General features: G+C 35.3%; 1 protein-coding gene across 6 annotated transcripts in view; it reads right to left on the reverse strand.

Moving 5' to 3' along the window:
• CNTN4 (contactin 4) overlaps positions 1 to 24196 on the reverse strand; it is an 877388-nt gene that overhangs the window by 640467 nt on the left and 212725 nt on the right. For all 6 annotated transcript variants that reach the window (XM_087866847.1, XM_087866849.1, XM_087866848.1 and 3 more), the window contains one exon: positions 11984 to 12039. The gene's annotated coding sequence lies outside the window, so the exon portion shown is untranslated. The remainder of the gene's footprint in view (positions 1 to 11983; positions 12040 to 24196) is intronic.

Consider the following 24196-nt stretch of genomic DNA (forward strand, 5'->3'; position numbering starts at 1 on the left):
CCACTTCTTGGAGCATTCTTTAACAACACAGGGTACACAGCATTCTCGCAGGGAAAAAAAATCTAATGTGAGCTCACGATGAAAAATTATAAATCACATGAGAAAAGAAGAAACTATCACAAAAAAGAATCAGCTGGCACATTAAAAAGAATATGCATTAGAAGCACTAGAAAAACATACAAGATTATGAACTTGAATAGAAAATAAAAGTGGTGAAAATGGTTACAGATAAAAAGGAATTGAACCCATAATAAAACAACAGAATGTTGTGATTAAAAACCAGAAAGATAAACCAAATGGAACTTGTAGAAATTTTAAAAACATGATAATTGAAATTTAAAAAAAAACAAGCATTTAGGGTTGCACTTAAGTGCTTTTCACAAATATTCTGGTTCTCCTGTACATCCAGGCATATGTTAAGATGATATTCCCTTCCCTCTTTATAGTCCCTCACAGCCATGTGAACTCTTTTTACAATGAAAAGTGAGCAAAAATGAGGTGCAGATACTGGGAAGAACCTCTCTGACCTAGTTCATGATCCCACAGGTTTTCTGACTTTGCTTCATTAATCATGGAAGCATTCTCCTTCAATAGGACTTCCTGAGTAAATATAACAAACAGATTTTCCTGTTAACTTGCACTAGTCAAGCAACATAGGGGAGAAATAAACTGTTGTTGTTTTAACCCATGAGATTTGGGGTCATTTGCTAATGCAGCATAAACTAGCTATCTTCACTGATTGGAAAAAAAAAAATGGCAGAGTAGACACTGATGAAAGCAGAATTTAAAAATTGGAGGAGGAATCTGAGGAGTTTTCCCAAAATGCAAAAGGGTGATGTAAAGAAATAAGAAATATGAAAGTAGTCATGGATAGGATATATAGGATATATAGGATACGGTAAAAATATGTGTGATTAAAGATTTAGAAGAGGATGACAGACAAAAATGTTGAACGTTAACATTCAAGTAACAGTAAATAAGAATTTTGCAAGACTGAAAAAAAAGGAATGTGTCTTCAGATTGAGAAGTGGAGTATTAGAGAAGAAAAACTAAAAATAAATGCATAATTGGGCATATCGTAATGAAATGGCAGAACTCCAAACAAAAAGTTTTAAAAGGAAACACAGAAAAAGACAGACAGATCACATAAAAAGAACATCACTTTCACTAATAGAAAACTCAATTATCTATAGTAATAAAGAGTTGAAAACAATGGAACGATATCTTCAAAGTACTGAGAGGAAAAACTGTCACCTAGGAATCGCAAACCTAGTTCAACGTTCAAAAATAATGGTAAAAAATAATTTTTCATGATAAAATTACAGAATTTTCCATTAAGAGAACCTACTAAAAGAATGATTTCATGGATATCTTAAAACTAACTTGAACTCAAAGGAAGTGGAATGCTGGAAAAAATTATGAGCAATAAATTGGTACAATATATAGGAAAATATGTGTAAGTTCAGTCTTGACTATATTAAATATAACAATAATAATCACCAACTGGAAGAAAATAAAGTTGAATTAAATACTACATTTATGTATGTAACAATAACTTGGAACTTTGGGTGGTACAATTATAGTTAAATAATTTTGGTTTTGTTTAATAATGTTAAATTCAACATTGCTAACTTCATAAAATCTAGGAAACTTACTAGAAACAGAGTGAAAAATAAAAAAAAATAGGAAGCAATAGTGGAATAACAAAAAATAGTCCATAAGAAGGGGGAAAGAAGAAATATGCAGAAACAAAAAAAGTGGCATAAAATTAAATGGTAGAACAATACTAAAATATTTCAGTATTAAAAATAAATACAAAAATAGAAATTCCTTGATAAAAGCAGAAAACAAATGAAACGGGAAAATATAGCTATATACTATTAACAGGAGACACACATTAAAATGACACATAAGGGTTAAAAACAAAGTAGAAGAGAAAGCCCAGGAAAACGGTAATTTAAATAAAACAGCTATAGCAGGTATGGTAATGTTAAAATCATATAAAATAAATATTATGTCCAAAGCCTTATAGAGAAGAGAGAAAAGTCCATAATGATCAAAAAGTCAATTCACCAATCCAAACAAACAAAAAAATTTGATGTTCATTCATCAAATTAGCCTCCCCACACTCACACAAAACATTAGTAATGATGCAGAACTATAACTTATACCATGCATCTTTTTTCTTATTTTATTTATTTTTATTGAACTGTCGTTGGTACACAATGTTATATTAGTTTCAGGAGTACAAATAGTGATTTACAAGCCTATACATTATGCTATGCTCACCACAAGTGTAGTTAGCATCTGTCACCACACAACATTATTAAAATACCACTGACTATATTCCCTATGCTGTACCTTTTAACCCGGGACTTATTCATTCCATAACTAGAAGCCTGTACCTCCCAGTGTCCTGCACCAATTTGTCCATAACCCCAACTGTCCTCCCTTCTGGCAATCATCCGTTTGTTCTCTGTATTTATTGGTTTGATTCTGCCTTTTGTTTGTTTATTCATTTGTTTTATATTTTATAGATACCACATATAAGATAAATCATATGGTATTTGTCTTTCTCTGACTTATTTCACTTAGCAAAATACCCTCTAAGTCCACCCATGATGTTGCAGATGCAAGATATCATTCTTTTCTGTGGCTGAGTAATATTCCAATGTGTGTGCATGTGTGTGTGTGTGTGTGTGTGTGTGTGTGTGTGTGTGTGTGTGTGCATCTTCTTTACTCATCTATCGATGGATACTTGGGTTGCTTTCATATCTTGGCTATTGTAAATAATGCTGCAATAAACATAGGGGTGCAAATATCTTTTCAAATTAGTTTTTTTGTTTTGTTTGGATGAATACCCAACAGTGGAATTACTAGTTCATATGTTACTTTTATTTTTAATTTTTTGAGGAAACACCATACTGTTTTTCACAGTGGCTGCAACAATTTACATTCTTACCAATAGTGCATGAAGGTTCCTTTTTCTCTATATCCTCACCAACACGTGATTTCTTATCTTTTTGATTCTAACCATTCTGACAGGTATCAGGTGATATCTTGTGGTTTTGATTTGCATTTGTCTGATGATTAGTGATGTAGAGCATCTTTTTATGTGCCGTTTGGCCATTTGTATGCCCCCTCTGGAAAAATGTCTATTTGGGTCCTCTGCCCATTTTTTAATTGGATTATTTGTTGTCTTAGTGTCAAGTTGTATGAATTCTTTGTCTATTTTGGACACTAACCCCTTATCAGATCTATCGTTTGCACATTATCTTCACCCATTAAGTAGGTTGTCTTTTTGTTTTGTTGATGGTTTCCATAAACGTGCAAAAGCTTTTTTATTTGGTGTAGTCCCAATAGTTTATACTTTTTTTTGTTTCCCTTGCCTGAGGAGACATATGGAGAGAATGTTGCTAAATGTCAAAGAAATTACTGCCTGTGTTTTCTTCTCAAGTTTTATGGTTTCAGATCTCACATTTAGGCCTTTAATACATTTTGAGTTTTTGTGTGTAATAAGAAAATGGTCCAGTTTCATTCTTTTGAATGTGGCTATCCAGTTTTCCCAACATCATTTGTTAAAGACGCTATTTTTTTCCCATTGGATATTCTTTTTTGTCAAAGATCAATTGACCATACAAATGTGGACTTATTTCTAGGCTTTTTTATTCTGTTCCACTGATCTACGTGTTACTTTTGTATCAGTACCATATCGTTTTGATTACTAAAGCTTTGTAATATAACTTTGAATTCAGAATTTTGATGACTCCAGGTTTGCTTTTCTTTTTCAAGATTGCTTTAGCTATTTGGGGTCTTTTGTGGTTCCATACGAATTTTAGAACTGTTTTGTTCTAGCTTTGTGAAAAACGCTGTTGTTATTTTTGATAGGGATTTCATTAAAGGTGTAGACTGCTTCTGATAATGTAGGCATTTTAACAATATCAATTCTTCCTACTATAAGCATGGAATATCTTTCCATTTGTGTCAGCGTCTTCAATTTCTTTCATGAACATCCTTTCATTCATTCAATAACTTGTTTCTCTATCATTGAATCTCTTCATTTTCTTCATAGCACCTAATACAATCAGTATTTTTTTAACTTCTTTACCATCTGTCATCTCTGTATCAAACTCAAAAGTCGAGGGTACATTTATATTTTATTTGCCACCATATCACCAGAATTAATACAGATTCTGCCACAGAGTGAGATCCCTATATACATACTTGTTGAAAGAACAAATGACCCCAACTATTATTTCGACTATTCCCCATAGCATAATCCTTCCTGTTATCCATAAAGAAAAGGATACAATAGCAATTGTATCAAATGAAGCAATTCATACAACCATTTTTTCATAATTAAGAGTAAACGTTTCTGGGGCTCCTGGGTGGATCAGTCAGTTAAGTGTCTGCCTTCAGCTCAGGTCATGATCCCTCAGTCCTGGGATCCAGTCCCTTGTCGGGCTTCCTCCTTAGCAAGGAATCTGCTTCTCCCTCTCTCTCTGCCCCTCCCCCTACTCATGCTCTCTCTCTTACTCTCTCTCCCTCAAATATGAAATCTTTAAAAAAAAAAGATTAAAAGTTTCTGCTTAATGTTATAATCTATAATATCCTACACTGAATAACTCAATCATCTTCTATATTCCGAGACTATGATTTTAATTTCAATTTCCAAAGACAAAGCCAAAGTTAAAAAAAGAACACTCTATGTTCTAAAGGGAAAAAAAATCATAAATAAAAAAAATTGATGGACAATTGAATTGTACATTTTCAGGCAGTGGTTTATTTTCTTGGCAGCAATTTAAATTGCATTCAGAACCACACATGCACAGAAACATTTTAATGTAAGGCCACAGGGATGTGTTCTCTTCATTCTAACATTACCCTCATGGTATGTTAATACTCTTCTCTCAGCACAGGTAATGTTACCTCTGCTAGGGAAGGCTTTGTCGACTATCAAGAGAAACATAGGAAGAATAAAAATCATGTTTCTCTGTTAAATATTTCCCTGCTATATCAAAAGTCCCTCAGGGGCTGATTAAATTCATTAAGTGCTAGGAGAAATTCTAACCATTATTTTTTTTCTGGCCAAGATGCTAGCACAGGAAAAACCAACTTTGGGACAATTGAGCGGCCAATAATATAATGTTATAGCCTAAAATTTACAACCAAGTAACATTCATTTAAAAAGTATACATTATAGAGGGCCTGTTTTATAACTGACACTGTGATCAGTACTTGACATACTCTTCATAACTCTCGCAATTACCCAACAAAATGACTGTTAGTACCTTTACTTAATAGTTTGAGGAATCTGAGGCTTACAGAGATAAAACGTGAAAAAATTTAAATGTTTACCCATCCCTGTCTGCCTCCATCACTCATAATCTTTGTATTAAACCATTAATCCTTAAAATTAGAAACCTGACTTGGTCTTTGGCCTGGGAGGACATGTCAGGACTTTTAGGAAGACGGTATATATTGATTTGAATGACAACCTAAGGAGTCTGCTTATTTTGTTATATCCCCTCATCTTATCTGAAGGAGAAATTTTGTCTTCTTAAAACATGCATTTCATAATCTATTACTATATTGAGATATACTTCACATATAAAAGTCACTATCCACTATACAATTCAGTGGTTTTTAGTATATTCACAAGGTTGTACAACAATCACCACTAATTTGAGAACATATTTATCACTCCAAAAAAGAAACCCTGTGCTCATTAGCAGTACCCCCACATTCACCTCTGCCCTTAGTCCCTGAAAACAACTATCACACTTTTTATCTTTATAGTTGTGCATATTTTGGACATTACATATAAATAAAATCATATATGTGGACTTTTGTGTCTGGCTTCTTATAATATTTTCAAAGTTCCTCCATGTTGTAGCACATATCAGTACTTAATTTTCCTATTTTTAATTGACTAATATCTAACAAAAGATGAAAATTACTTATACCAACCCAGAGAAAAAGAATGCAATTATTTCCTTCCATTTTCTCTCTGTGTATGTTAGACTAAATGCTGTGGTGTTAAAACAAATTTACATGCTGTAAGCCCTCGAATATTACGGTTTCCATTTTGCTGAAGGGAAAAAATGAGTCTCAGAGAAGTTAGTTTACCTGCTCCAATATTAGAGCAGGAATTTAAAGCACAGGACTCTGAACATAAAGCCAAAATTATTTTCACTTAGTTGATAGATATATGACAGGAACAACTAAATGGCCCATTCAGCCACTGAACCTACGATCTTTGGTTCACCAGAGACAGACTCTCAGAAGTTGAGCTAAGCTTCCACATTCCATCAATCCAGAAGTCTTTGTGCAGCTGAGGATACTGAACTCAAGGGCCTGTCAGGGCCAAATAGGTAGCAAATGAAGTGGCATGACAAACTGGAGAAGGCAGCAGGAGGCAGCTGCTGCCCAGGAAAGCCCTCCTGCCATCTAAGAGTGCAAGCCTGGGGCAGGAAGGTATTCTGATTCCTTCTAAGACAATCTGGAAATCATCATTATATCTGAAATTGAATTTTCAAGTATTGGCAACAATTTAAAACTTATCTTTTTGCAATTCAAAGGGGGAAAAATGTGTGAACCAACATAAATCTGTTTTGAGGCTGCTATTATCCATAGGCTGACACTTTTACAACCTGTGGTAGAGGACAAAAGGCTACTAGGGCACCTGGAGGTGGGGCCAGGGCCTTCCTTAAGAACAACCAGAAGGGGATCATGACAATTTGAAAGAACTTGACCTCCTGCCTTTCAGTCTTAATTCTGGAAATGTCCAACAACGTTTTTTTGTTTATTGAAGTATAATTGATATACAACATTTTATTAGTTTCAGGTGTACAATGTAATGGTTCAACATTGTATACATTGCAAAATGTTCACCATATTAAGTCTATTTACCATCTGTCATCATACAAAGTTACAACATTTTGTTTGCGATGAGAACTTTTAAGATTTACTTTCTTATTCAAATTTGCAATTCAATATTATTGATGACAGTCCCCATGCTGTATATTAAAACCCCATGACTTATTTATTTTATAACTGGAAGCTGTTTTTTAAATTTTTTAATTTTTAAGATTCATTCATTCATTTCTAGAGAAAGAGAAAGCATGTACATAAGTGATGGTGGGGAGAGGCAGAGGGAGAGGGAGAGAATCTCTAGCAGACTCTCCACTGAACGTGATGCCAGAGGCAGGGCTGGATGCAGAACCTGATCTCAAGACCCTGAATCATGATCCCGAGATCATGACCTGAGATGAAACCAAGAGTCAGATGTTCAACCAGTTGAGCCACCCAGATGCCCCTGTAACTGGAAGCTTGTACTTCTTGATCTTCTTTACCTAGTTGGCCTTCTCTCAAGCCTCCCTCCCTTATGGCAACCATCAACCTATTCTCTGTTATGTATGAGTTTGGTTTGGGTTTGTTCACTCATTTGTTTTATTCTTTAGATTCCAGCTCCAAGTGAAATCATGAAGCATTTTTCTTTCTTTTTCTGACTTGTTTCACTTAGCATAATACCCTCTAGGTCCATACATGATGCCAAAAATGGCAAGATTTCATTCTTTTTTATGGCAGTGTAGAATTACAATTGTTTGTGTCTGTGTGTATACATATATATGTACACATACATGCCACATCTTTTTTTTTAAAGATTTTTATTTATTTATTTATTTGACAGAGAGAGAGTAAGCAGCAGCAGCAGAGGGAGAGGGAGAAGCAGGCTCCCCACTGAGCAGGGAGCCTGACTTGGGGTTCAATTCCAGGACTGGGATCATGACCTGAGCCGAAGGCAGACGCTTAACAGACTGAGCCACCCAGGTGCCCCAGGCCACATCTTCTTTATCCATTCATCCATCAGTGGCTACTTAGGTTGTTTATCTATCTTGACTAATGTAAATAATGCTGCAGTCAACATAAGGGTGCAGGTATCTTTTCAAATTCCTATCTTTTTTTTTTTTTTAAGATAAATACCCAGAAGTGAAAATGCTGGATCTTATGGTAGTTTTTTTTAATTTTTTGAGAAACCTCCATACTGTTTTTCACAGTGGCTGCACCAATTTACACTCCCATCCACAGTGCATGAGGGTTCCCTTTTCTCCACATTCTCGTCAATGCTTTCTATTTTTTTTCTTTATGATTGTAACCCTTCTGACAGGTGTGAAGTGGTATCTCATTGTGGTTTTGATTTGCATTTCCCTGATGACAAGTGATGCTGAGTACCTTTTCGTGTATTTGTTGGCCATCTGTAGGTCCTCTTTAGAAAAATGTCTATTCAGATCCCCTGCCCGTATTTTAATTGGGTTATATATTTTTTACATTATATTATATAAGATTTTTATATGTTTTAGATATTAGTTCTTATCAGATGTATGATTTGTAAATGTAAGTTACCTTCTCATTTTGGTGGCTGTTTCTTTCACTGGTTGAAGATTTTTAGTTTGATGTAGTCCCAGTTGTTTATTTTTGCTTTCATTACTATTGCTTCTGGAGTAAGATCCAAAAGGATGTTGCTAATAACAATGTCAAGGAGCTTACTACCTATGCTTTATTCTAGGAGTTCTATAGTTTCTGGTCTTATATTTAAGTCTTTAATCCATTTTGAGTTAATTTCCATATCGGATGGAGGATAGTGCTTTAGTTTCATTCTTTTGTATGTGGTTGCTCAGTCTTCCCAACACTATTTATTAAAGAGACTCTCCCTCCTTGCTTCCTTTGTCATAAATTGACCATATATGAATAGGGACTAATTTTGGGCCCCCTATTCTGTTCCACTGATCTGTCTGTTTTTATGCCAATGCCAAAGTGTTTTAATTACTGTAGCTTTGTAGTATTGTCTGAAATCAGGGACTGTAATGCCCCCAGCTTTGTTCTTTTTTTCTTAGGATAGCTTTGGCTATTTAGGACCTTCTGTGGTTCCATACAAATTTTAATTTTTTTTTGTTCTATTTCTGAGAAAAATGCCATTGGAATTTTGATAAGAAGTGCACTGAATATGTAGATTGCTCTGTAATTTTTAACAATATTAATTCTTCTTGTTTCAATATATAAGTCCTTCATCTCTGTGATTAAATTTATTTCTAGGCATTTTATTCTTTTTTGGCATTTTATTCCTTTTGATGCAATTACAAAGGGGACTATTGTCTTAACTTCCTTTTGTATAAAAATGCAACAGATTTTTATATACTGATTTTATACCTTGCAACTTTATTGAGTTCATTTGTTAGTTCTCACAGTTTTTTGGTGGACTCTTTACGGTTTTCTAAATATAAAATTATGTCATCTGTAAGTAGTGATAATTTCATGTCTTCCTTTCCAATTAAATGCCTTTCATTTCTTTTTCTTGTCTAATTGTTCTGGCTAGAACTTCCAATACTATGTTGAAGTTCAGTAGTAAGAGTTTGCCTTCATGTCTTGATTCTAATCTTAAGGTAAAACTCTCAGCTTTTAGCCACTGAGTATGATTTCAACATTTTAAGCTTTTAAAGACAGTGGAATTGGAACACAAAAGATGTCATTATATGCTCCATTCTTTCCATGGATAATTACTGAGGACTGCATACCATGATGTAGAAAAGAGGTATCTTCACTGGGTCGTAGGGTCCATAATTAGAAAGTAAGCTAATCAAACAAGCAATTACAGTACAATGTGATTTTTATGTTGTCCACATTAATACTGGCACTGGAGAAAAGCCTAACCCAAAGTAGAAAAACCACAGAAGTCTTCCTCAATAGTTAAGTTTTTAGGCAGCAATAAAGAGTTGGTGAAAAATGGGAGAGAGTGCAGGTTGAGGAGAACAGTATATTTCTGAAAGAAGGAATAGAATGAAGAAAAGCAAAAGAAAAAAAACGGCATATTTAAACAATTTTTTAAAAATTCAACCTGAGGGATGCCTGGGCGGCTCAGTCGGTTAACAGCCTGCCTTTGGCTCAGGTCATGATCCCAGAGTCCTGGGATTGAGTCCCACATCTGGCTCCTTGCTCAGTGGGGAGCCTGCTTCTCCCTCTGCCTCCCTTTCCCTCTGCTTGTGCTCTTTTTTTTCTGTTTCTCTCTATCTTTCTGACAAATAAGTAAATAAAATCTTTAAAAAAAAATTCAAGCTGGTAGAAACTATTTTGGAAGGGGGGGGGGAGAAATGAAGGTAGAAAGGTAGGCAATGGCCAAATAATATAAAAACTTCTAAAGCCATGTCAAATAACTGGAGTTGATCCAAGGAAAACAAGGAACGATGAGAGATTTATAGGTGGTTATGATAATCGGATTAAATTTAGGGAATGATTTAGGGAGATCACTTCTACTACTTTGTATGGGATGGATTGTAGATAGACAAGTCTGTGGAAATAAAAATAAAAAATAATACTAAGTTTGATAACACTCAGAATACTGTGGAATAAGAAAAAGCCATCACCATGAGAAAAAGCCTAGCTTCTCCTGGAAGAACAGAGACTATTCAGAGTAGAGGCTTCCCCTAATTTACCTATAAGCAGACTCTATATACACTAACACACCCACTCAAGAATGGGTTCCACATCAGATGATGCAAACAGTTTACCTGATAGACTCATGAGAAATAATTAATAGTTACTGTTTTTACCCACTGAATCTGGGAGTGGTTTGTTACAGAGGAATACTTAATTGGTAAAAAATACCTTACCTGATCGTGGCTTATGAAAAACAATTAAGGAATCAAGCGAAATTTTTTTTCCTAATTTTTTTTATAATTGAAGGTGTTAAAAATATCTTTCCCTGAGAGTCAAAATCATGTGCTAATATTTACCCAATGTCATCAATCCCTACACTGAATAATTGAGTTTTAAATTTTATCTTGCTTGGGAGATAAGTTGTCCATCAAGATATAATTATTACAACGTTTAAAATGAGATGTCATTTTATTTTATGTGTATCAATGGAACGAGACCTCCCTGTTAGTGCTTTTCCCCATGAACTCCCAGTTAACCGTAATTAATTTTAACATCACTGATGTCAATTTTAGGGGATATATACTATTATGGGTGAACTATGTCCAAAAAGATATGTTGAAATCTCAATCCCTAGGTCCGTGAATGTGACCTTATTTGGAAAAAGGTCCTTGAAGACATCAGCAAGTTTAGATAAGGTTGCATTGGATTAGAGTGGGCCCTCAATCCAATGCCTGGTGTGCTTATTACAAATACAAGTTTGGACACAGGCACACAGGGGAGAAGTCTTTGTGAAGACAGAGAGGGATCTGAGTGAAGCCATTACATGCCAAGGAACACAAAATACTGTTGCCAACTACCAGAAACTAGAAGAATCAAGGATGGATTCCTCCCATAGAGGCTTCGGAGAATACAAACGTGCCTTCATTTTCATTTCAGACTTCTAAACTGCAGAACTCTGACAAAAATAAATTGCTGTTGTTTTAAGTCACCCAGTTCATGGTACTGTGCTATAGCAGCCTTAGGAAATAAAGACAGGTATTTCACTTTTTTTGGATCTGAATATCTTATGAAGGAAAAAATTTGCATAGATCATAGATCATGAGTTATACTGCTTGTGTTTGAACCCTAAAAGGCTTTAATTTTCAGACCTGAATATTTGTAGGACGTAGCAACGTAATATTTGTGTTGATTTGGCTGATAAAATGTCCTTTTCTATAAAACCATTTGGTAAAAGTACAACAACCTTTAATTTCCAATACTCTTTCCATGATGCCAACTTCAAAAGTTTTTCAATTATTAAAGTAATCTGAGCCACAGAAAAGCCACCACAAGTACCTTCTCCAAGACTTGAGAAAAGGCCTCAATTTCCTATTGTCAAGTCTTAATTTACATGATTTCACTAACTCATTAACTTCAACCTTCAGAAAAATACTAAAACTGATCTCAAGGTATCACACTGTAAGGAACAGATCTGTGTTTCCATAAAAACTAAAGATGCTAGCCAAAGGTAAAGTGAAATAAAGACAATCCTCCCTTGTGGGAAGCTTACCTTTTAGAGCAGTTCTTAGGACCACATACTGTGGAGGTATTGTATATCAAAGATCCCTAGAATAAAAATTAAAAAAATATACAAATAAATACACTTTTCAAATATAAATAAGCTTATGTGTAGCTGATACTTAACTATTGCCATTCTAAAATTAAATTAGGAGGAAATGAAAATTAAATACGGTCAGTATGAATTTCCAGGTTGATAGAATTGCCCAGATTAGGAGCCAGGATGCCAGGTTCCTTTCTCTGTCTGCCACTAGTAGTGTGACTTTTGACAAGTCAATTCAACTCTAGCCTTTCTTTGTTAGTATAATGACTCTAGGAGCCTGTGATATTTTGCGGTATTCAGATTCAATAAAAAAGACAATTTCTAAAAAAGGTATATTACAAAAGCTAATAAAATAATGAAAAGGTGAACAATGAACTAGAAAATATCTGGTGGTTTTTGCTAGACATAGGAATACGTAAAATGAGAGTAACAATAACAAAAACAAAACAGTCTTTACATAAATATAGTAGTATATCTTCTCTTAAAGCCACCAAGTTAAACTTAAATTGCAAAATAATTCTGTGCCTGAGAGTAATTTCCCCTGAAGCAATATTGTTTCCCTCTAAGGAAAATACAGATATAATATTATTGAGAATAAATTTATATATTCATACCTTCATGTTTATGCATACGTATGTATCTTCTAAAAGTTTCTATTATAGGTAACTTTACTTCTGAGCAAAATAACTATCTTATAATTGTTTTATAATTAAAAATATCATTTTATGTAGATCAATATAGATTGGTCACCCAAAAATATCATTACACAAATCTAGTCTAATTTACATTTAAATATAGTATAATTGATTAGGATAGAAATATTATATTTTCCTGATTAGCCTCAAATACATTATCACTTATTAAGATTATGGTAGCCCCTGCTGGGTATCATAATAATTCATCATATATTAAGTACCTAACTACCTTTACTTTCAAGTTAATATCAATAATGTCCAGAAGGCAAGGACCAAATATGTCTTCTTTATATTGTTAATATATCCAGAAATATAAATTTATCTTTTTTTAATGTCCTTTCTTACATATTCCCCCAAAATAAATAAAGTGCCACAAATGATTATGACAAATGAAAGGAAACATTTCTTATGAAATAGACAAAAATCTTATATTCGAGTTAATAATGAATTATCAATAAATCACCATTTGTTTTGTTACTATGGTCAGTCACCATCTCTATGTATGTGAGTTGGCTACAAAAGTTCAGTGTGTACTTCAAAGTCTGACTTTTTGTTACATTAAGAATAGCCACTGATTAGAATGTAAAGTTCTATTCATAGTTATTGGCATCACTGGCAACTCCAGCTTACACACCAGTAACAACAGCTAAAAAATGATAATACACCAGAAAAAACAAAAACCACAACTTTGATCAAGGGTTCATTCTTTCAAGTATTACTAAAACTTGATACACACACATATGTACATACATACATAAATATATTCTTCACAGAATGCAAGTAAATATTATATTTGTACAATGAAGGATAAAGATTTGAAATGTAAACTTAGGTTCTAATTTTATCCACTAGAAAATAATCATGTTCCTCTTTTTGAAAAGCACAAGTTCTGGGACAGCTGCCTGAGATGGGATAATGATTCAGTTATTTCTTAGCCATGTGATCTTGAGCAATTCATTAAGTAGCCTCAATATCACCTGTAAAGTGGGGACAACAGCATTATTGAGCCTCAAAGAACAAATGAAAACTAAATAACATAATGCAATTTAGGTATTCAGTCTTCTACCTGGCATATGGCACATCAGTAGTAATATTATAGTAGCAGTGCTAAAGATTCTCATGTATCATAAGTGGTTTCATGAAAAAGGATTATACATCCAAAAAGCAAAGTCAACACCTAAAAGCAATACTTACTACCAAACATTTTCCCACTTTCTAAAATATTTAGCATTAGGGCGCCTGGGTGGTTCAGTTGGTTAAGCATCTGCCTTAGGCTCAGGTCAGGAACCTGGGGTCCTGAGATGGAGCCCCTGCATTGTCAAGCTCCCTGCTCAACAGGGAGTTGGCTTCTCCCTCTCCCTCTGCCCCTCCCCCCTGCTCCTGCTCTCTTGTGCCTGCACTCTCTCTCCCTACCTCTCAAATAATGTTTTTTTTTAATTTTTATAAATAAGATATTTTAGCATTAAATTCATCCCTTTGGAATTCATCAATTTTTGGAATTGCTCCCAGAGGGAACACTGGCCAAAAGAAACTACCTGTTAGATGGGCTAACATCATGAATACATTTATTAGATTTGTTTAGCTGTCACAGAGTAAAGAACAAAGCACAAAAGAATGGAAGGCAAGTTGGAAGGGTTAGAAAGTAAGGAGGAATATCTGGGACTGATTCCAAGAAGGTCTCTGAATCAACATTTGCATCTTAAAAAACTTGTCCCATCCATAGCTCCTGGAAAGGATCGCCCTATGTACTGTATAATTAAATCTAATTGGCTACAGTGATTAAACAAGGAGGGATGCTTGACCCACATTAAGCCTAATAGGATTCTCTCTCAGAGATTCTAAACTGCACCACTGAGAGTTCAAGGCAAGTAAAGGTAGAATTATTGCAAAGGAAACTAGTCTGTTGAGAGAATCAGAGAATGAAACAGACGTTCCAGTAAAACTAGGGTTGGGATAACATACATCCTTAATCCTGATCCCCGTGAGAAATGAGGTATTAAAAATAAAAGGGGTAACAAGTAGCCACATCTTCTGCCTTTCCAAGTCCCTTTGAGGTCAGGTTACCTAGTTTTCTGTTCTTAGATCACAATCACTTTGTCTGGCATATGGTTTCAACAGCCCTTCTCTTTATGTGAACTAGTCTACATTTCTGTAACTTGCAACTAAACGGTTTTTGGTTAAGAAATGAGCCCACTGGGGCGCCTGGGTGGCACAGCGGTTAAGCGTCTGCCTTCGGCTCAGGGCGTGATCCTGGCGTTATGGGATCGAGCCCCACATCAGGCTCCTCCGCTATGAGCCTGCTTCTTCCTCTCCCACTCCCCCTACTTGTGTTCCCTCTCTCGCTGGCTGTCTCTCTGTCGAATAAATAAATAAAATCTTAAAAAAAAAAAAAAGAAATGAGCCCACTGAAGGCAAGCTTTCTGTCGGTAATATGAAGTCCCAGCTACATGCCTAAAGAAACTGAGGGAGACATATAGATGAGTAATATAAAGAAACAACAAAAATCATCCCACAACCCTATTTGCAAGAAAATCTACATATACACATTTTCTTGGCTTAAAAATATAATTCATACTCAGCTGTGTCTTTACTATTATAGACCAACAGATTTTATATTTACATTTATTCATTTATTCCAAAAAAGTTACTGGGAAAATAAACAGAAAAATATCCCTAACTTCATGGTATTTGCTGACAAATCAAGCTACTACTCTACACCGCCACCACCACCGAAACAAATATCATCAAAATAAATGTAAAAATGTAATAGACGTGTCTCTATATTTCAGTCTGTTTCTCTTTTTGTTGTTGTTTTTAGATTCCACATATAAATGAAATCATATGGTATTTGTCTTTCTTCTGTCTGACATATTTCACTTAGTGTAATACCTTTCAGGTCTATCCATGTTGCCACAAATGGCTAGATTTCATTCTTCATGGCTGAGTAATATTCCAGTGTGTGTATATATACACATCTTATTCAATCATCTGTTGATGGGCATTTAGATGCTTCAGTATCTTGGCTATTGTAAATAATGCTGCAATAAACATAGGGGTACATAAGCCTTTTCAAATCAGTGTTTTCATTTTCCTCAGGGAAATATTAGGAAGTGGAAATACTGGATCATATGGTACTTCTCTTTTTATTTTTATTTTAATTTTTTTGAGGAAACTCCATACTCCTTCCCATAGTGGCTGCACCAAATGACATTCCCACTAAAAGGGCACAAAGGTTTCCTGTTCTCCACACACTCACCAAAATTTGTTTGTGTGTGTTTTTTTTTTTTAAGATTTTATTTATTTATTTGACAGAGAGGGACAGCCTGAGAGAGAGGGAACACAAGCAGGGGGAGTAGGAGAGGCAGAAGCAGGCTCCTAGCGGAGAAGCCTGATGTGGGGCTCGATCCCAGAATGCCGGGATCATGCCCTGAGCCGAAGGCAGACGCTTAACGACTGTGCCACCCAGGTGCCCCTGTGTTTTTTTTTTTTTTTTTTAACATTTGTTATTTCTTGGATTTTTTGATAATAGTCATTCTGACTGGTGTAAAGTAATATTGGGGTTTTGCTCTTTGCCAAAGGGGGGCCAGTAGGGGATTAGGTGAAATAGGTTGAGGGAACTAAGAGGTATAAACTTCAAGCTATAAAATAAATAAATCATGGGGATGAAAAATACACCTTAGGGAATATAGTCTATAATATTGAAATAACTTTTTGTGATGACAGGTAGTAAATACATTTATGGTGGTCATTCTGTAATGTACACAACTGTGAAATCATTATGCTATACACCTGAAACTAATATATTATACATAAACTGTATTTCAATTTTTTAAAAAATCATGGAGTATTATTTTTGAAATAATCTTCTTTAGAAAACCACAGCATTTCAGGATTGTAATGAATCTCATTGTCCTTTTACATTCAACATGTTTCTAGTATGACAATAATCACACTATGTTTACCACCCACCCCACACACGAAACATCTTTTATTGTAGGAAAATACGTCTGTTGTCTTATTCTTCAATTTAAAGTTGCAGAGCTTAGTACAACTTAGTCTAAAACAAGTATTCCTTAATTATGTGTTGAATGGATGAACAGATCCAAATTTAAAACTAAGTAAAGGACATGCAACTTAAAAATTAATTCCATTTCGGGGATGCCTGGGTGGCTCAATCAGTTAAGGGTCTGCCATCGGCTCAGGTCATGGGAAATCCCACATCAGGTTCCTTGCTCAGTGGGAAGCCTGTTTCTCCCTCTGCCTCTGCCTGCCATTCCCCCTGCTTGTGCTCTCTCCCTCTCTCTGTCAAATAAATAAAATCTTTTAAAAAAATTATTCCATTTCTACCATATGTTTTCTTGACTGCTCTTAAAAGGAAACTTCTAATGATGCTTAGATAGGTATTGAGAAGTTCTTGCTTTTATAATTAGGAATTACTTATTCTTCATTGGAAAAAAATGTTAAACAGCCATATTCTTATTAGGGGGAAAGGGATTGAGTCTCCATCTCAAATATATATAGCACACTTAAGAGATGAATAAGGTAGATAGATACGCAATACCATTCCTTGCAAAGGGGTAAAGATATGTGCATTATTCTTGGCTACTTTTGCCCTGCTTTATACAGGGAAAGAAACTATGCATGCATTAGAGGCCATGGAATACGCCTCCTCTGAACAAGAACATGAGGAAAGATTTTCATTTCATTCACTTTCTTTAAGTTCTGCTTCCTTATGCATAAAAAGAAACTAATAACTACATATCTACCTTACATTGTTTTTGTGAGGGCAGAATGAGATAATCCATGCTAAGAACAGTGCCCAGTTTGTAATAGGCACAATATATTTAATTATTTTTTTTAAATTACTGAAAATTTATTAAATTTTCCAATGTTAAATCCATACCATTTACCTGCTATTGCAACACCTTTAAGTTATGGTTAAAGTTTCGTTGTGGCTTTTCTCCAAAAAGTCACATGTGGGAATAGACAGAAAATTAATGCATGAATAAATGGATGAATCTCCCTCTGTTCAGAATGATTGGGTCCAGGAGTTTTGAACATATATCAGCTGGTATCAACAGAAATGCATTGGCCTTATTACAATACAAAGAAACCAGAAATCCACTGATGACTACAGAGCTTCCTGGCTAAATGCAACTAGAAAGAGGTAGCAGCTGGCAAGGCTTGGGTCAAAAAGGATGACTTTTTTACTCTGGAGAACGAAAAGTCCCGATCTAGACCCTTCCCAAATACCTCAGAAGTAAAAAGGGTGTCGAATATTTATTCAGAACAAAACAATCCTTCCCAAGTGACAGTTAAAAGTATGAAAATTGTCCTAATTAAAATGTTCAAAAAACCAGATGAGGCATTCCTAATTCTTTCAGTTCTCACAGACATTGGAAGCAAGATTAGGAGGAAGAAGATAGTGGTCTCATCACATTAGCCAACTTTTTCCCTTTCATTAGGGTCAGACAGGTGTCTACCTAATAATACACATATACAAGACCACTGTTGGCCATAAGTGTCCTATAATTGTAGTCATCCTTCATATCAGGCCTTTAAATAATCAGTCGATAACAAATGGACTGTGAAATCAGATCTGAAGCTAGGCTTTGCCATCTACCTTCTACTTGAATTCAAGCAAGTTATTTAACCCCTTACAGTCTCAGTTGCCTGACCTAAAAAATAGGAACAGTATTAACTACCTTGCAAGGTTCTAGTAAAGATAAAATAAATGAGAGAATGCATGACAGTTATCTGGTCCCTAAAAGGTATTCAATAAATGAAACCAAAGTTATTGCATTCTTTGAACATGAAAGGAAGGCATGAGGTAAGAGGGAATAAATTCATTAACTGTACGTATTCTAGAAGACCATTATATTTAAGGGGATTTCCTTGTATCCATCCTAGTTTACTTAAATTATCGATGGCATTTTCCATCACTGAATTAGCAAATACTTCTTTTTCAGGGGTGTTTACTTCTTTCACACATAGTTAAAACCCAACTGGAATTTTCTGTAGGAGGTAAAGGTCACATAGTCATTAAATTATCCATGTTTATTTCCTAACTTTCCTTTAGCTTCGCTTGATGTTAATTTAGTATTAACATCCAGGTTATTAAACTAATACTAAGCTACAGATTACATTTAAATACATTTTTCAGTGGGAAGTGGGATGCATTTCTTATTGTGCTGTCTAGCTACAAGCAAACAAATGGTCATTTGATTCTTTTATCATTATCCCAACGAATAATATCAACCACAGAGATCACTAATGGGTTCCCCCCACGCACTCAAAGTAAACAACAATACAACATGATACATAACAGGCTTTAGAGTTATTAAGAGATAATCATATCCTTGGGACTTTCACTGGGCATAATAAGTGGCACTGCTAGAATATGATTATCTCTCGATAACAAGGGTCCCTGCAGCTTTCACAAAGTGAGAAAAAAAGTCATTACTGTAGGGAAAATGTGTATTTATTTTACTGAAACATAAAGCTGACAATTTAAGCTAATGAATAGTGGCTCTCCCTGAGATGACAGTATTACACAGTGTAGGAGGTTTCATATCAAGGTTACACAGGCATTATCACCTTGAGAAGTCTGGCTTGAAGAGCCATATTCTGGATGACTAATTTCTGGGGTCTTGACTACAAAGTAAACAGGACTGTAAGATGCTTAAGAGCCTAGAGATCTGTGCATCCATTTAAGACAGAGAGAGGACTGAGAATAGCAATGGGAATGGCTTATGCTGCTTACCAGTTGTAAGGTTAGAAACATGAGATTCTGAGCTTCACAAGTTGTCCTGTTGTAACATAATTAGGGCAGCTCACTTGAGGGGCTATAGACAGATGGTCCCGGCAACATGAGGTCCCAAAACAAACAACCAGTGACATCAAAATAGAAAGTGGTGGTATATGGATTTAGAAATAGAAGAGCAGAAGAAAGAAAGGGGAAAAAAAAAAAAAAAGAAAGGGGCATGAATCTTTCGCACCACTCTCAGGATATGAAAAAAGCTTATACACAAGAAGAGAGCTTAAGAGTTTAATCAGCAAGGGGCGCCTGGGTGGCTCAGTTTGGTAAGCGTTTGACTCTTGATTTCAACTCAGGTCTTGATCTCAGGGTTGTGAGATTGAGCCCCATATTTCGCTCCACGCTGAGCATGAAGCCTGCTTAAGATTCTGTCTCTCCCTCTGCCCTTAGCCCCACCTCTCCCTCTCTTAAAAAAAAAAAAGTTTAATTAGCACGAAAACTCTACTCACCTAAAATTACTCAGAATGGTGGTATTTTCTTATCTCTCTAACTCACAAGAAATAGACAAAGCTACTCCTTAAGTCTCCATTTATTAATCAATAAAATGGGTAAATTAAAACCTTCCTCAGAATTACTGGGAAAATTAAATATTCAGTTTAAAAGCACCCTGTAATTATAAAATATTCTATATTTGTCTCTATATTACTACTATTTGGAGAAATTATTTTCATAAACCTTAAAATGAGGTAAGAATGCATCATTTCTCAAAGGTTCTGCCAATGATACTACTTAATTTTATTTGTAAGAGATAATGCTAGTAGAAAATACTTAACAGCTATTTTGTTGTAATATGCTTGGAAATATAAATTTGGCATTGTGGCCCATAAGACATTATTCTAAAAAAAAAAAAAAAGAAATCTGAAGTCTTAAAATATGTGCAAAGGTAAGAATTTTAGGAGTTTACAAAAATGAACAACCAGAAATTCCATTTTCAAAATCAGTGACTGTCAACCAGAGGCAATTTTTTGGCAAAGTCTGGAAACATTTTTGGTTGTACAAATGAGGGGGTGGGAGGTGAGGGTGGTTTGCTACTGGCATCTAGTGAACAGATGACAGGGATGCTTGCTAAATCTCCCATAATGCACAGGACCATGTTCTAAATATAAGCACTCTTTGCACTTAACTCATAAATTGAATAATCTACATCAGTAGGTGTTCATATGTACAATTCAGGACTGTGAAAAACTACTTCATCTGCCTCTACATCCTAGGGATAGAGACAGAAAATAATTCATTTCAAATTATTGAAGCCCATATGCAAATGTAGGCTTCTTAGCCCCTTAAATTTCCATTAAGGAAAATTATCAGGTTTGGCTAAATTCATTTCTGTCTTTCCATGTTGGCAATGTGCAAAACCAGAAAATGAAATTTTCCAGGGTTCACCATTATCACAGAAACTTGGAACAGTTATAATGACAACCTGTCACTCTGCATTTCCAAGACATACATTATGTCAACGCTTGACATTCCACAACAGCCTAATATGTCACATTATGTGACATGATATAAAAATATATCGGACACTTAGAATTTGATACTTCCTATAAGTGCATGCTCTTTATCTGAGTTTCACCAATTTAGGGAAAGGAAATACCTACATTTCTGCCCAGCAAATGGAAGACAAATGAAATGGACAAAAATCACAACAAGTAACTACAGAATGACAGAATCCAAATATTTTCACGTGGGTAATTTCACATACTCTAAGAAGAAATACAACATAGAGTAGTGACTGAGAGTACAGAATCTGGCTTTCAAAACTCAAATCTCTATATCCTACCTCAGCAATCTTCAGCAAATTACTCACTTGCCTCTGTGCCTTACTTTCTTCATCTAAATGAAGGTACTAATCCTATTTTCTTCCTTAGGCTGTTGTGAGAATTATATACGTTAATGCTGACCAAGGGCTCAGCGCACAGTAAAGGCTATTAAATGGTTGTTTTTTAATAAAAAGAAACACCTCTAGTTCTATATATTTAAATAACCTTTGCCAGATATCATCGGTTCCTTTTCTTGAGCCCGTCGTTCTGCACTGTCCTCTTCTCATAAACCACACTGGACTTCATTCCTAGAGACTGTTGTGTAAGTTTTCAATTTGCTGAGCAGGAATTAAATATGCAGCACATACCTGTATGCAGTAAAGGACATAATGGAGTGCAGGGTAAAGGAAACATTGTCTGGAGGCCTAAGGGACTCACAATCTGGTTCCTCAAAGGCAGAAAATCGGTTCATGGCCATAAATGACTTGTACACACAGGCATCCTTTGTTTCTTGAAAGTTCATGTTATGCTAGTTACTATTAGGAAAGACCTACGTTAGCAGAGCACCTGAATTTGAAGAGGATTTTCACTTTTATTAAAACAAAAACCAAAAACAAAAACAAAACAACAGTGAAAAGCACAGTGTTGTGTTTATTTTGCATTAAGTAGTTATAGAGGCAGTGCATACACTGAGCACACCGCCAAGCTCCTTCCCAGGAATTACACTAAGCATCAAGCCATGGCACTTTTGACACAGAACTGTGTCTAAGAGACTTTATGCTTTACCTTGATTTTTTCTTTTAAGATCTTATTTATTTGTCAGAGAGAGAGAGAGAGAGAGAGAGAGAGAGTGCAAGCAGGGGGAGCAGCAGGCAGAGGGAGAAGCAGGCTCCTAGCTGAGCAAGGAGCCAGCCCAATGTGGGACTCCATCCTAGAACACTGGGATCATGACCTGAGCAGAAGGCAGACACTCAATCAACTGAGCCACCCAGGCATCTCTATTTTGGGCATCTTAAAAAGCCTAAGCTATCAGAAAAGTCTGAGAGAGGTTATTTTTAGGGTCTGAGAATATTCAAAAGAATTTCTATATAAACTAATGGTAATTGTTTTTTTGCTTTATGTCATTAGGGCTATGAAAGGTTTCGTAGAAACGCTCTACCTTCAGAAAGCAAGGGAAACCTATAATGGAAACTGTGGGGAGGGCTCTGAAGTGCAATTTCAATCCAAAAAATAGGGATCGGGGGTCACAGTTTTCAGAAAAGTGGTTGTAGGACTTCTGGTGGTACACATTATTATTTTTATTATCTGAACATTTTAAATCTATGTGTACTTATGTTTGTATAAGTATATATTTATTTTTGTGTTTATTTCCCACTTACAGCACATTTCTTCTATTTTTTATTATTGATATAAATGTTCTTCATATGCACTATTACTTAAAAAATTCATTAGATTTACAGAAATGTTAAATAGAAAATATGTACCAATGTTAAGAAATATGATCATAGTATATATGATGTCCAGAATTGGGGGAAAACCAATACATAAAAAGGGAAATTCTGTATGTGCAATTAGGTCTAAGAGCCAAGAAATGGGGGGGGGGGTGTTCAAGCATGGTTCTTACTTTTCACTAGAAACATGTATTTATTCTGGTTCTCTGGAGAAGGATTACTAGTTCCCACCACTGTATTTGAGAACATGCATCCTTTCCCAGATCCATTGCTACTCATGGTCCAGAGAGAGATCTACAGCATGGTTTTCTCTAAAGAGAGAAGCACTCATCTCATTACACAGTGACATATATTTGAAGGGAAACACAAACACAACTCAATGACTTGAGTTTCTTCCCCAAAGAGGAAGAGACCAGTGGACGAAAAAGCCCGAACAAATGGCTGTTGAACCCCAGAACAAATCTGAAAGGTCAGTATGTGTTTCCGATATCATTGAATATTTTTCTATTACCATGAAGAATGAAATAGCAACTAAACAGCATAAAGGAGATGAAAGAAATAATATTTTACAACTTACTGAATTGAGCTACACACACGATAATTTCCAGGATTGATTTCCTGTCTACTTTTGAAGTAAATAGCCATCAATTTGGAAATCCATGCGCAAGTATGTGAAGAATGTAAACATTTCCTACTCAGAGGGAAATTTCTTTAGCTTTCTTGAAAGAAATTTAGTGCTACACACACATACACACACACACACTTATACTGAGGATCGTATAATCCATACCAACTTGAAATTTCCCTAGTTCACTATAAATCAGTTATGGTTTAACTGAACTCCAGGGTAGGCGCTGTGACATTTGAAACACTTTGAAAAGTCACATTGGTGTCCTACATCTTGTTAGGTAGAAAACTGTTCTATGTATAGTCCAGATTCAAGAAAGCCTGGTGAACTGGTAAGAAATAGGCTATAGAGTTAGAGAAAAGTTAGTTCAAACCTAACTACCTCATTTATCCTTTATGACCAGAGGCAAAGTATTCTCTCTTAGCTTCAAACTCTGCATTTGTAAAATGGAGGTCAGGATACCTTTATTGCCCAGGGCCAAACACTTAGTACTAATTGAAAAGCCGTGGCAGCCACTTCTATTCTTCCTTCAACTGAAACCCCACTGCCTCATTCTTTCCTCATAAGGGAACAAGTCACCTGATGAATGAGTTGTCAGACTAAGGTTATAGAAATCACTGCTCAATTTCTCTTCATAGTGGGTATATGCAAAAGTATATTGCCTTAATGATCTGCTTAATTACCTAAATTAAGTATTTCTTTTCACCCTGAACCGTTATAATTTTCAAAAAAAAAAAATTAGCTCAAACACTATAGGAAAAGTTCTACATTTCTTGATAGTACACCTCTGTTAGGAAAAAAAATAACACTT

Source organism: Ursus americanus, chromosome 14 (assembly GCF_024610735.1).
Source record: "Ursus americanus isolate L20-20 chromosome 14, mUrsAme1.1.p, whole genome shotgun sequence".
Classification (NCBI taxonomy): Eukaryota; Metazoa; Chordata; class Mammalia; order Carnivora; family Ursidae; genus Ursus; species Ursus americanus.